This window comes from Spea bombifrons, chromosome 8 (genome assembly GCF_027358695.1).
Source record: "Spea bombifrons isolate aSpeBom1 chromosome 8, aSpeBom1.2.pri, whole genome shotgun sequence".
NCBI lineage: Eukaryota > Metazoa > Chordata > Amphibia > Anura > Pelobatidae > Spea > Spea bombifrons.
The window spans coordinates 26,287,964-26,302,811 of record NC_071094.1 but is presented as its reverse complement, the minus strand read 5'-3'; positions in this window follow the sequence as shown (position 1 = coordinate 26,302,811).

Here is a 14,848-nt window from a genome sequence, read left to right as displayed (position 1 = left end):
CAAAGATGGTAAGTCCTATGTGTGTAATCTGGGTGCTGGTCAGGTTCTATGTGGGCAGTGTGGACGCTAGGGTTGGCTTTGGGTTGTGCAACCTATCATCTATGCCTGTAGTTTTACCTCTTGCTATGTTTCCATACATTATTATTGTATACCTGCAAATACGGGATTTGTATGTATGATTCTATGCCTCCAGTGCTGAGTTCACATGTGAACCATAATAATAACAATATTAATATATATATATGATTGCTAACAGCAATCAGACTCCTATCATGTCCAGGCAACCAGTACATGCTATAACCTGGACATGATTGGAATGTGATTGCTGTTAGCAATCACACTCCTATCATTCCAAATCAGCTAGAATCTGGGTATGCCTGGGCATGATACGAGTGTGATTGCTGTTAACAATCATATATATATATATATATATATATTAATATTGTTATTGATTTTTTTTGTTCTATTTTGGTGTGTTACTTACTTTAAATAAAAGTGTGAGATTTTTTTTATGGTGGGGGGTCATATTCGGTTTCGGACAGTTAAATGCTGCAATTTCGGTTTCAGTCCAGAATTTTTGTTTCAGTGCATCTCTAAGCCAGACAATGAAGTGGTAGGCCTACACCACATAAATGTTTGGCTTAGTATATAGTGATAGGAGTTATGCTGCACTATTGTCAATGTCTGACTCAATGTTTAGTGATAGGGATTACGCTGTACCACCGTCAATGTCTGCCTCAGTATATAGTGTTAAGTGTTATGCTGTACCACCGTCATCGTCTGCCTCAGTATATAGTGATAGGTGTTATGCTGTACCCCCGTCAATGTCTGCCTCAGTATATAGTGATAGGTGTAATGCTGTACCCCGTCAATGTCTGCCTCAGTATATAGTGATAGGTGTAATGCTGTACCCCGTCAATGTCTGCCTCAGTATATAGTGATAGGTGTAATGCTGTACCACTGTCAATGTCTTCCTCAGTATATAGTGATAGGTGTTATGCTGTACCCCCATAATTGTCTGCCTCAGTATATAGTGATAAGTGTTATGCTGTATCACTGTCAATGTCTGACTCAGTATATAGTGATAGGTGTTATGCTGTACCACCGTCAATGTCTGACTCAATATATAATGATAGGTGTTATGCTGTACCCCGTCAATGTCTGCCTTAGTATATAATGATAACAGTTATGCTGTACCCTGTCAATGTCTACCTCAGTATATAATGATAGGTGTTATGCTGTACAACCGTCAATGTCTGCCTCAGTATATAGTGATAGGTGGTATGCTGTACCACCGTCAATGTCTGCCTCAGTATATAGTGATAGGTGTTATGCTGTACCACCGTCAATGTCTGCCTCAGTATATAGTGGTAGGTGTTATGCTGTACCACCGTCAATGTCTGCCACAGTATATAGTGGTAGGTGTTATACTGTATCACCTTCAATGTCTGCGCCAGTATATAACGATAGAAGCTATGCAGTTTTAAAGTGTTTTGGGGGGGGGGTGCCACATACAGGATCCGACCCAGGTGCCAAATACTCTAGGTACACCCCTGGCTGCAACTATATCCTTAATCAAGAGTGTCCCTTAAGTGAATGTCCGGAAAGGGAGGTATGCCTATACAACCGGTTGCACATTGTAGTAATGAGCTTAAAATATACTAATTTACCACTGGGTGGCAGCAGAGAGCTACAAAATGAGAATTCCTAGTGTCAGATTCTTGTAGTTTGGATAATGTAATGTTCCTTTTCAATTAAATTTATAGGTGTATTATCATTAAAATGTATTCCTAGTCAGCACTTATTTAGTTTGCGTTATGTCATCTATAAAAATATGCTTATAGATGCAGAATTGCAGGATATTATGTCATATTGTTGTGCTCTGCTTCAGTGCATCACAAGGAGGCCATGTAGGAGCTGTTTGAGGTCTGTGCTGCAAAACCAAATACCTTGATCATTTCTATAGCTCAGGGGGTGAATGGGGGAATTCTATAATATTCCCAACTGGCCAGTGATCACCACAGCCTGCAAAAGTTTGACAGTGTGGAGCAGCCACATAAAAAAAAATATGCCTATAGATACAGGTACCTAAAATAGGGACTGTTCTGCTTAAAATGGGTATGAACAATGTATTCCCAGTAAGCTAGCAATCTGCAATTAAAATCTATATAAATAAAAATGTGCATTACACTTTTTTCTTTATCTTTTAGATTTTATGCGTAAAAAAAGAAAACAATAAATACTAATATAAAAAAACAATATGCTGTTTTCTTAAATATGCAGTTACAGTTCTTAACGTTCATTAGAATATACACTCCCCAGCCACTTTATTAGTTACATCTGTTCAATTGCTTGTTAACACAAATAGCTAATCAGCCAATCACATGGCAGCAATTGAATGCATTTAGGCATGTAGACGTGGTCAAGACAACTTGCTGAAGTTCCAACCGAGTATCAGAATGGGGAAGAAAGGGGATTTAAGTGACTTTGAACATGGCATGATTGTTGGTGCCATACGGGCTGGTCTGAGTATTTCAGAAACTGTTAATCTACTGGGATTTTCACGCACAACCATCTGTAGGGTTTACAGAGAATGGTCCGAAAAAGCAGATGGGCTACAGCAGCAAAAGACCACACCGCATGCCACTCAGCTAAGAACAGGAAACTGAGGCTTCAATTAGCACAGGCTCACCAAAATCGGACAATGGAAGGCTGGAAGAATGTTGCCTGGTCTGATGAGTCTCAATTCCAGCTACAACACTCCGATGGCAGGGTCAGACTTTGGCATAAACAACATGAAAGCATGGATCCATCCTGCCTTGTATCAGCGGTTCAGGCTGGTGGTGTAATGTTGTGGGGGACATTTTCTTGGCATGCTTTGGGCCCCTTAGTACCAATTGAGTGTCGTTTAAACGCAACAGCCTACCTGTGTATTGTTGCTGACCATGTCCATCCCTTTATGACCACAGTGTACCCATGGCTATTTCCAGCAGGATAATGCACCATGTAAAGCTCACATCATCTCAAACTGGTTTCTTAAACATGACAATAAGTTCACTGTAGTCCAATGGCCTCCACAGGCACCAGATCTCAACAGGAGATTTACATCATGGATGTGCAGCTGACAAATATGAAGCAACTGCCTGATGCCATTATGTATATATGGACCAAACTCTCTGAGGACTGTTTCCATCACCTTGTAGAAAGTACGCCACAAAGATTGAAGGCAAAAGGGGGTCCAACCCGGTACTTGCAGGGTGTACCTAATAAAGTGGCCAGTAATTGTATATCATGTGATACATTTTAGTACTGCAAGTCTGGAAATCAAGTCTGGAGTCAATAACAAAAACAACTCTAAACAATAATATACATACACTCTCACAGTAACATTTGTTTCAGTCAGATGTTTTATATTAATATAAAAAAGATACAGGAGCCTAGAGTTAAAATAAATGAATGAGCAATTTCATCTCAATATTTTGTCCACAGGGCCCAGATTTCTTTATGAAATTCCCTGTTGTGAGGAAGAAAACGTCTTTCCATTTTATATTGATAGCCAATTTGGTTCAAAACTTCTAACCAACTTATTCGACTGTACTTCTTCCTAGCTATGTTATTTTTTGCTGCTATTATAGAGGGCCGGACTGGCCCACCGGGAAACCGGCAGACCAACATTTTAAGCGGCCACTCAGCCGCGAAGTTCAAAGCAGCCGTCGTGCGGCTACGAAATTCCGCCGGCCGCCTAATGAAGGCGCCACCCAGTGGCAGCAGTGCCTCAGCTCTTCGTCCCGCCCCTTTTAAGACTCACAGAAGAGTTTCTCCTGAAAGGGAGAGGATCGCCACTTCGGGGACAGCAGGAAAAAAAGAAACACAAAAATGTAAAATGTGGTATAAGGCATTTCTGGGGGGCAGAGTGGCAAGCAGATGTGCATAACCGGGGGGCAGGTTGGCAAATAAATAAACAAGAAATTTATTTTTATCAATCTTTTATTAAATATGAAAAAATGGTTTACATGTGAATTAAATTTTACTAGTAAAACTTATTTCCTATAGGGTAGTCTTATATTCAGACTTTTTCTTTTTTTCCTAAATTGATATTACATTTTTGGTATGTCCTTTTTGAGAAAAGACTGTCTCATGCGTTCATTCAGCATTGGCATTGTATAAAATGCAGTTGTTCCCCTACACATGCCCGTTTTTATATAATGGGAAGATTACTGTACCAATTTTCTTTGAAGGGAAATTTAGCAGAGGACTATGAAAAGTCACCATGGAATTAGCCGAGCGCTTTATACACATCCTGTTGATTGAATGTACATCTGTACTTTGTTTGGTAATAAAGCATATTTCCTGTTTGGAATTATCTTTGTTTTGTACTTCAGTACTAAACTCAGTTTCTGGGTTAGTTTAATTTATTTTTTGCATTCATTGATGTAATCTTTGTATTTTGATTTTCAAGACATATACTTTGCAATTTCTCTTTTATCATCAGCATTGAAATACAGAAACACAAACATTACAATATTCTAGTATAAAATATTGTGGGGTGTCCACATACCATTCATACCAACACCGTAGGGGGGGGGACTATTTGTTTTTTCTTTATTTCATTGTAACACCATAGAAGTGGTGGTTTAAGCCAACTGAATGCTTTTTGAAGGAAACAAACATGATTTCTAGTTGCTGTTGTTTCTCTAATTTAATACTACATGATTATCACGTATAATGATTCATTATCATGTATCTTCCATGCATTTACTTCCAATTCTCCCAGCAGATTCAGGTTGTTGGTCATTATAACCTATACACTGTAGAGTATTGACGTGCAAAATGGCAATTACTAACATATTTGATATGTGTTTTGTTTAGATGTTTCCCCCGTTGTGAAATATAAACTTTCATTTTTATTTCCAGGAAGCTTTCCAGTGTTTTTTTCCATTTAGTTAAGAAGGGTTTGGAGCCACCACAGGAGTCAGATCTGAACCATAATCCTACCCTGTGTCTATTTGCATCATAATAATTGCTAGGTAAATAGACTAAGGTTCTGTCTCAAGCTTGGAATGAAATGATAGTAATTTAATTCACATGCTCTATTTGTGCAAAATAACCACAAATCACATAGGGAAAACCCATAAAAAGGGTTATGTGTGGGTTGAGATGGCTGATTTAGATGATCTAAAAATTGTTGCAGTGGAGCATGATGTGATATGAAAATCCTAACTTAGAACTCTATGGTCTTGATGTTGGCATTGGGGGCATTTTTGAGTGTGTTTCAGAAGTTGGGTTGCTCGTGAACCCTGTTGACCTATCCCCAGGTTTGTAGTGTTTATCCAACAGTGTAAAGTTCTGGTTTCCCATAACGTGGTTTGGTGCTTAATTATTTTTGTAGTGTAAAAACAAGTTACGGTAGGTAATTATATGATCATCGGCAAATCATTACCATGCATCTGGTCACAATTGTAAGAATATGTCTGGATTCTATTCTTTTTTATATGTTTTAATACAATAACTGAAAATAAAACACAGGCACAGTTTTTATGTTTCATGTAATGTAAACATTTTAAGATGTTTAAGTGGTTTTAAAATATTGTAATAGTACATTTTTAAATTTTGTCTATACATTTGAATGTTTGCGGTTAACTCCATCTCATAATAATCATCAGCAGCCACCTGTTGTCTTCTTCCAGACTAATTTTTCCTAAGAAGCATTTTTTCTAGAGCAGTTAGGGGTTAATTACTTATGGTCTGTGGATACTTATACAATCTTCCCTTTTTATTATAAGTACTTTGGAAGAGATGTCCTTCTAGAGACAGACTGAGAGTCATGTGGGTGACAACTGGTAGGACCAAGTATCAATCTCCACAAAGATTGTTGAAATTAAAGGGAATGGGGATAATTTGAAATAAAAAAAAGGTAAAAGTAATAAAGCAAAGCAAAGTCTAAACAACGGGGCATATCAGGCGAGAACCTAGGGTTAGTGCAGTATTTCTTTGGCACCCCCCTATAACCAATACACACATAGTAACATACAAACTCACTTTAACACCCAAAATTAAAAGATAAATAACTAAACAAGCCAGAGCAATATAACCATGAAATATAAAAAAGGGAATCCAGATTGACCAAACATAGTAAAATGGAAAAAAAAAGCTTTGGTTATTAGGTTTTAAAAACCCTGTCATGAAGAGTCTTTCCATAAAATTATGTTTCTATGGAAAAGAAGAAAAATACGTATTGCTTGGAGGTTCTTCCAGGTATAAGTGTTTATTGTAACTGACATTGTCACTAAGGTGATATGTTTGCATTATAAAAACGAAAAATGCTCTATTTGCAAGAAAGTTGTAGGCGACATTTAAGGTACAATGGGCAGAGGTCCCTTTTAACTGGACAAACATGCAAAATATGCAGGGCTACATATGTATGATGTATTTATTTTTACCGAAAATCAACAATTAAAGGAGACATGTTAGCTCCAGGTTAGTCTTGATAGACAATGTCTGTCAAGTGTATTCATATAATTAGTCTGACTAAGAGTTGGTTGACCAGATGGCATTTTGAAAAAAAAAAGAAAAGCAACCATCATGATTTTAAAACCTGCACTTTTCAGTACACGCTCGTTCCATAGTCACGTGTTCTTAAAGGGAAAATGTGGCCTCCGTAAATCAAAGTCTGCTGTCTCCTGCCCCCGAAATGTTACTATAGAGACTTCGTTTACTTGTAAACTGGGCCTGACTTGGATTCCACATCAGACTTTGGAATCTATTGCGCATAAAGTGGATGAAGGAAACTTTGGTCCCTCGTCTGTATATATTCCACTTCACTGCAAAATACATTAATGAAAATATTTATGCAGACTCAGTCTAGAAGACTTGCATTATTGGCACATAACCAAACAAATGTAGCCCTCGGTTTCTTTCAATACTATTGTCTAAAATAATCAACTTTGCAAGTGCTGACCTTACGCAGTTAATTTTTCTTTCAAACCAAAGCAACAATCCAGCCATGTGTTTCAAATAAATCTATGATTTTTCCAGGAATACAAATTCACAGCCAGAACGGGAAGCTCGAGGGGAACTTTTTATGCATATATCTGCCTTTTGAGAAAAAATAATAATTCCATTGTTTATTCCCAGCAAGATTATCAGATTCAATTTTACATTTGCGGGCAAAAAAAATTGTACATTGTTAAGCGTATTAAGTGTCGAAGGGGGTTCATTCCTTCTTTTGGCACTAACCCCATCTTTTCTGAACTGTCAGAAATGAACGGTGATACTATGATGTACTTTGGTTTTTTTAAAGTTCTTCATTCCTGAAAATATTTTGAGAAATATATTCTTCATTTATTGTGACATTCCTTGGTTTTTTCTTTAACTGCTCCGAACAGAGAGGCTACACAGATCTAGAACTATCTGAGAATGTTTAGAAGAAAGCGGAATCTTTCTTGGAAAGATTAATGCAGGGAATTGAGGAGAGCTTTTGCAGAACGTTAATGCTGAAAGCAGACTAGCCCAGGGCCTCTGAGAGGAAGTGAATTCATTGTAAACAGTTGGAAGTATTTTTTAACAGATTATAACAAATTCCTCTCTCTACTGAGGATAAAAGCCAGAAATCCTGTGTCTTCACCCCCGCGTTACCATAGAAACGAAGGCTGTTCATAGATAGAATGGCACATTCCATTGTTCTGCGTATGCCCTCTGCACTTGTGTTCCTCTAAATAAGGCTCAGTCACTTAGTACAATTATCATAACTATTAATTTACTTTAAAAGGATCTACATGTTGTGTAGCATAGTAAGCTGATCTGTTTTTCTCATTTATTATCGAGAGTTGAATAGTAATAATGGTCCTTAAACAGTCCTTGTTTTAAATTTTACTGCATAAGAAGACATTGAATAATGCCACAATATTTTAACATCTTGTCTACCCAACAATTGCAAAACAGTGCATCAGTGTGATTGGATGCAATGTCAAATTGTACCGCGCTGTAGAATATGGTGGCGCTATGTAAAACAATAAATATTAATAATTAATAGTCCCATGCAAGGCAAGAGGCAGCAGCAACAAGAAAACGGACCTAAAAATAATCTAAAATCCACCATCCAACAAAATTAAACAAAAAAAAAAAGACAAAACAATGTGGATTCACTATATCTGCAAAAATTCTTTGGTGACAGAGCACTTGACCTTATTGTTAACGTGCTGTTGAGTTTAATTTATAAGCAGACCATGATCTGACCTGGAAACTTTCAAAACTCAGTGACATGGATAAAAAAAAAAGTACCAGTATTTTAACCTATGGATTACAGAAAGTAAGGAAATATGGACAGACTAATTTGGAGAAATGGCTATTATCTGCCCTCATTTTTTTGTTCTGATGAACACATATTTCGCAGTGGCTCTCCGTGTCTCCTGATATGTTCCATGCCTCCCGTAAATCATTCCTGTGGTCTATGCGACAGTAGCAGACCCAGGTGACAGGGAGCTAATGACATAGTCTGAGGCCAATACAATTGGGAACATTCCTTGCTAGCCATAACAAAATATCTTTTACTGGTCTGTAGTGGTCTAGCTGTCTGAACAGGTCTTTGAAACTAGGAGGATGAAGTAGTCTTATCGCCATAGCAACTAATTGAATGGTTGCTATGGTGATAAGACTATCTTTTAAACTTTGCATCAAAATGATACATAATCTCCATTGCTGACTTTGGGTAAGGTGGGAACGTATTTAGAAACTTGACTAGACAAGACAATTGGCATTGATAATGCAAGAGTCCAAATCAGATACGTACTTCTGATTTATTTTGTGTTGCTCTGTTCTGCTTTACAAAAAGGCAGACCCAGCTGTGTTTAAACAAGCACATGTTTCTTCCAAATCTTGTTAATTTATCTCCAACAGAGAACATGAACCTTGAGCCAGGAAAAGGTTAAATGCAGAGTGGAGTTTTGTTTACTAGACCTGAGTTTATTTAAAGTAAATCTGGAGGAGGTTTGGGATCACGTGACATTGACCTGGACCAAATTCAACATTCCTGTGATAAAACATCTGGAGATACTTTTAGACTGAGTTTAACATCTTCGCTGCTGAAGTTGAACTTTCCAAAGAAATCACTACAATAAAACCAATTATTCAAGCGTATAATTCCCATGGTGGCTTTTCTGATTTATTATAAACAACCTCTAGATTATTTAACTATTCACATTTTGTGTCTATTACCTATGGGTTATTACAATTATTACCACTGGGTATTCTCTCTCATAGGATGGAATGGCCAATCCAATCCTTCTCATTGGGAACTCTTTGGGGTTCTTTGCTCGGTCTCAGTCCCTATTTTAGGAAGTCCATTATCTGATTGGACAGTTAAAGGACCAGGTCCTCTGTCCCAATGAGCGAGACAGCAGCTGATCACATAGCATCCATTCATAATGCAGCGTAAATGATCCAGGCTTTCCCAGCAGCATCACACAGGTATATTCTAGCTTAGGCTGTATGTCTAGACCTAAGGTATGGGTAACCAGCAGCTGTTTCTTGCTGCTTCTCAAATGACAAGTTTTGGAGATCAGAGATTACTTTTTTTAGCAAGCCCATTTACTATATGGAGGTGTGGGTCATCTCTAACCCTTTACCTTATATAAAAAATAATCTACAGTGGCCTGCTCGTTTCAGTATCTGTTAAAATTAATTCTGAGTGAATTTGAAGTGACGGTGAATTTATCAAGTGCTCCGGCTATTGGAACTTTCTGTGAGCCTGCCTCACGCTTAGCTAAGCTTTGATTATCACACCTGGGAAGCCCCATTACAAAAGAGCTAAAGGAATGCCTCGCAACCACCACTTCTTTGGAGTGAAAGTCCCCCTCTCTCGGTACTCAAATCCTCCTTTTCTGCCCTAATTCCCTTATTTTATAATGTGTATGACAGGGCCGGACTGGGCCACGAGGATACCGGGAGACCAACATCCAAAACAGCTGCTGAGCGGCTGCAAGCGGGATTGAAAGCGGCCGTCGTGCGGCAGCCGGGCTGCCTCCTCCGGCGCTTAATGAAATTAAAGGGGCCGGCATGCACGGACCGCGCAGCCCAATGGCCGGCCAGCGTGTGCAGCCGGCCGCTTTCATGTGTTTGAAAATTAGTTTGCACAGATGGATAGACTGGTTGGCATTGATCTAAAATTACTTTGTTCCATTAACAACTTTCAATAGGTCATGAAATGTTTTAAAGGTTCTTTGAAACGCCTCACTCATCAATCCAGCAGCTTCAAACAAAACCTCCTCTTAGGCCAGTTAACCTCTTGGGACATGTTAGAGATATATTTGGAATCTGCAACTAAGTCTGCCCTTATCCGGCTAATGCACATACAATGCTGCAGACAAAGCAGCAACTTCCCTAAATCCACCTTTGGCATACAAAGGGCATAAAGTCAACCATATTAGTCTGATGGCACAATTTTTTTACGTGCGGGAATAACAATGTGGTTTATTCACTAAAAGGAGAGTTGTTAGGAGAATGTGCAGTAAATATGTGTTTCAGCTCCTTGACTGCACTGTACATTATGAAAGGAGCCTCTGCAACAAGAAGATATTGGCTAGCCCTGTATAATGTGTAGTTTAATCTGTAAATGTTCTTTAACTCTTCTTACACATGAAATTATGCTTTTTACAGGGCCAGCTAAATCCTCCTTGCTGGACAATCTTGCCATTGTCAGCCCTTGAATGAATGGTGAGATTAGGGAGTTAAAACCACAACTCTCCCTTTAGTGAATAAACACCAATGTCAATAGAGTATTGAAAACTGGAGGCAAACATATTTCAAGCTTGCAAAAGCAGGGCCCACTTCTTCTTCTGTACCAGCATTCACCAATAGCTTATTGAACCGTTTTAATATTAGGTTAGTAAATACAATTGATATTGCCATATTAGCCGAAGGGGAGACTCCGTCTTCAAAGTTGATACCTTTTATTGTGTATATAGAAAGATATACAGCCGCATAAGCTGTTGAACATGAAAGGGCTATTCCTCATATGGAACATAAGATTAGAAAGTGATTTCAATAACAGATGTTTTTTGTACCATCCTGCCATGACGTGTCTATAAAGCTCTCAAGACTAGGCATGGTATTTTTAAAATTGAGCACATTAACATACCTTCTTCTCACCATGTCCCACTCTTCATTTTTGGATTGTTTATCATTTCTAAATGCTTCCCATACTTTTTCCTGAGGTTTACATTAGAGGTAGCCGTAAACTTTATTCATGAATTGCCAGAGAACAGAGAATATGTTTCTTCATATAAAGACAATTACCGGTATTACTCCAACACAAACGTCATATCATAATACGGAATTATGTGTTTTTTTAATAGCGTGTAACGCAGTGCCTTATTTTTTAAAACAAATATCTTCAAAGTAACAGTCCTCTTTTTCAGCTCATGCTTGTTTTATTATTACCTAAAATAACTAAAACTAATTCACTCATTTCATAAACAATGTCCACCGTACATATACAAATACTATATAATACTAATACTGTATATACTATACAATATATATAAGGTGGAATACTGCTGAGTTTAGTGTTATTTTTTACCGTCTAGCTTCGTCATAATTTATACTTTGCCAGAAATACAATGGACACTCTACAATCAGCATCTTTTAACATATATTAAAGTTTGCATATACATATGTATATATGCATTACACATATATATATATATATTCACTCAATTTTAGAATCCATGAAGTCTTTTTCCTGAAGAGTGTTTTTGACAGTATGGTCCAAAATAACATCCAATTGTATTCAATTAAATTCAAGTATCATCAATAAAGTTTCGACTCTGTTCCCATTTTTTCCCTGACATTTGTCTATTCTTACTAAATGGCAAGAAACATATAAAACAGGAGGTCAGTGAATTTGACATTCAAAGGCAAATGGCATTAAATCAGAAAAAGTAAGTGAATTACCTGGTTTTCTGCATTAGTTGTTCATTAATTGTGATCTAACATACATGTACTGTAAGTCACAATAACAATAGCACATAATAACACACAAAGAATGATAACCAGTCATGTTTTTTTGTTTGATTGTTTTTTTTAAACACACCCAATAAACAAGGTTCTGGTGGAAAAAGTAAGTAAACCCTTGGATTTAATAACAGGTCAAACCTACTTTGACAAGAATAACCTAAAACTTCTGGTAGCTGCAGATTAGACCTGCACAACATTCAGGAATGACGTTAGATCATTCTTCCTTACAGAACTGCTTAAGCTCAGCAATATTCCTAGGATGTCTGGTGTGAACGGTTCTCTAGAGGTCATCATACAGCATCTCTAATGGGTTAAGGTCTGGGGTCTGACTGGGCCACTCCAAAAAGGATGATTTCAATGTTTTGCACATGGTTTACTCAAGAACAGAGATGTTAACCAGTTTCAATGATTCTTCCAAGCCCTTAGCTTTTACTCTATGTTTTTTTTTACCTCATTGTGCATTCTGCATTGTACCCTTGGAGTCATCTTGGCTGGGTGCCCACTTTTAGGGAGAGTAGCCACAGTACTAAATTGTCTCCATTTATAAACAAAAATATGTCTGTGGAATGAATATGTAGACTCTTTGAAATTACTTTCCACCTTTACATCAATCAACAATTCTTGATTGTAGGTCTTCTGAGATTTCTTTTTTGTGAGGCATGCTTCACATCAGCAGAAGTTTCTTGTAAATAACAAACATAAGATGAAGTAGCTCTAAAAGATAACTCCAATACTGTTTCATTGATTAGACCCCAGGTTTGCTAGCTCCTAACTCCAAGTAGCTTTTATTGAAGTCATTAGCCTAGGGGGTTTACATTCTTTTTCCAACCCCCACTGAATCTTTGAATGATGTATTTAATATGGATATGAACAATACAATAATTTGTGTTAAAACAGATTGTGTTCGTTCATTATTGTAACTTAGCTGAAGATCCAACCATATTTTAAGAGTCACGTTTACACAAATGCTGGTAATTCCAAGGGGTTCACTTACTTTTTCTTGCCACTGTATGAGCCTTACCTTATTTATGACTAATACTTCCTTGATTGCTTTGCCAATAGGACCAAGGTAAGTTTGCTGTTTTGACTTTTGACTATAAAATGTTCTACCACTTGCTACTAAATGTTTATAAAAATGTAATAAATCTGTTTCCACATTAAGCAACATGATTTACTTTGTTGGAACGTGTTTCAAAACCAGATATAATACCTAATTTACCATGAAACATGTTCCAACAAAGTGGATAACTTTGTAAAAAGAAAGTAACCGAAGAAAGTGGCTAAGAATTATACTTATCTTTTCAAATACCTTCCCTTTATTTTTGAAAAAGAGAAGACTTTAGATCACGCACTCTGCCTTACCTAATTCACATAAAACGCTTTGTTACAAACGACCAGCCTCTCAATTTTCTTTTGAGGCCTTAGGCTACCGCGCACACCAACCCTTTTAATACTTACAGTATCTCACAAAAGTGAGTACACCCCTCACATTTTTGTAAATGTTTTATTATATCTTTTCATGTGACAACACTGAAGAAATGACAATCTGCTACAATGTAAAGTAGTGAGTGCACAGCCTGTATAACAGTGTAAATTTGCTGTCCCCTCAAAACATTGACACTTTGGGCCCAATTTGGACATTTCCACTTAGGGGTGTACTCACTTTTGTTGCCAAGGTTTAGACATTAATGGCTGTGTGTTGAGTTATTTTGAGAGGACAGCAAATTTACACTGTTATACAGGCTGAACACTCACTACTTTACATTGAGTGTCATTTCTTCAGTGTTATCACATGAAAATATATAATTAAATATTCACAAAAATGTGAGGGGTGTACTCACTTTTGTTGCCAAGGTTTAGACATTAATGGCTGTGTTTTGAGTGGGGACAGTAAATTTACACTGTTATACATGCTGTACACTCACTACTTTACATTGTAGCAGAGTTGTCACATGAAAATATATAATTAAATATTCACAAAAATGTGAGGGGTGTACTCACTTTTGTATATTATTGGTATAGATCTTTGATTTTTGGTTACATGGGAGTGGGACCCAAACCAGAATTTTAACACGTTCTTGAGCTTCTTGTGAGATGAACTGCCAAGATTTAACTTTCTGACTTTTAAATACTTAAAGGTAACTACTGAATCAAACACAAAACATTCTTATAACTGTACATGGCATTATTTTATTTTTCCAGTTCAAGAGCATAGCAAGAGAAACACAGAATAGTGCAAAAATAATTTTGTTATAAAACATTGTATAAACTATACAAAAGTTTTGAAGTTTTGCCCAGCAAATGTTTCTTCCAACATTTATCGCAATTTACATTAACAAGGAATTAATTGGTAAAGATTGATCTCATGACCCATGCTCCGTACACATATACACTCAATTGTCAGGTCTTACTGGTTTAATTCACAGGCAAATATTTTCACTCACACAATGAGGATAAAATGTTTGATTACATTCATTAACACACACAGTACTAGGGGGATGAGTTGTGTATCTGTGGACATACAAAAACATTTCTAAAGTAATTAAAAAGAAAAAAAAAACAATAAAAAACCAAGCTGTATAAAAAATGCTATTTTTATAACTTTGTTCCTGTTTCCCTGTCTCTGTGATCTCACATACTGTCCAAGAACTACAAGTTTGTGCGACATGCAAAAGTGTCCGACATCACTAACAGAAGACTTTCATCCATGTGATGACAACACCAAGCAATCCTACTTGACAACATGGTAGATTCGTCTCTCATACCCATTATAAAAACACTCACTTTACGTTTATGCATACCTTTGTTAAGTTTTATAAAAAATAAAAAACTTCAG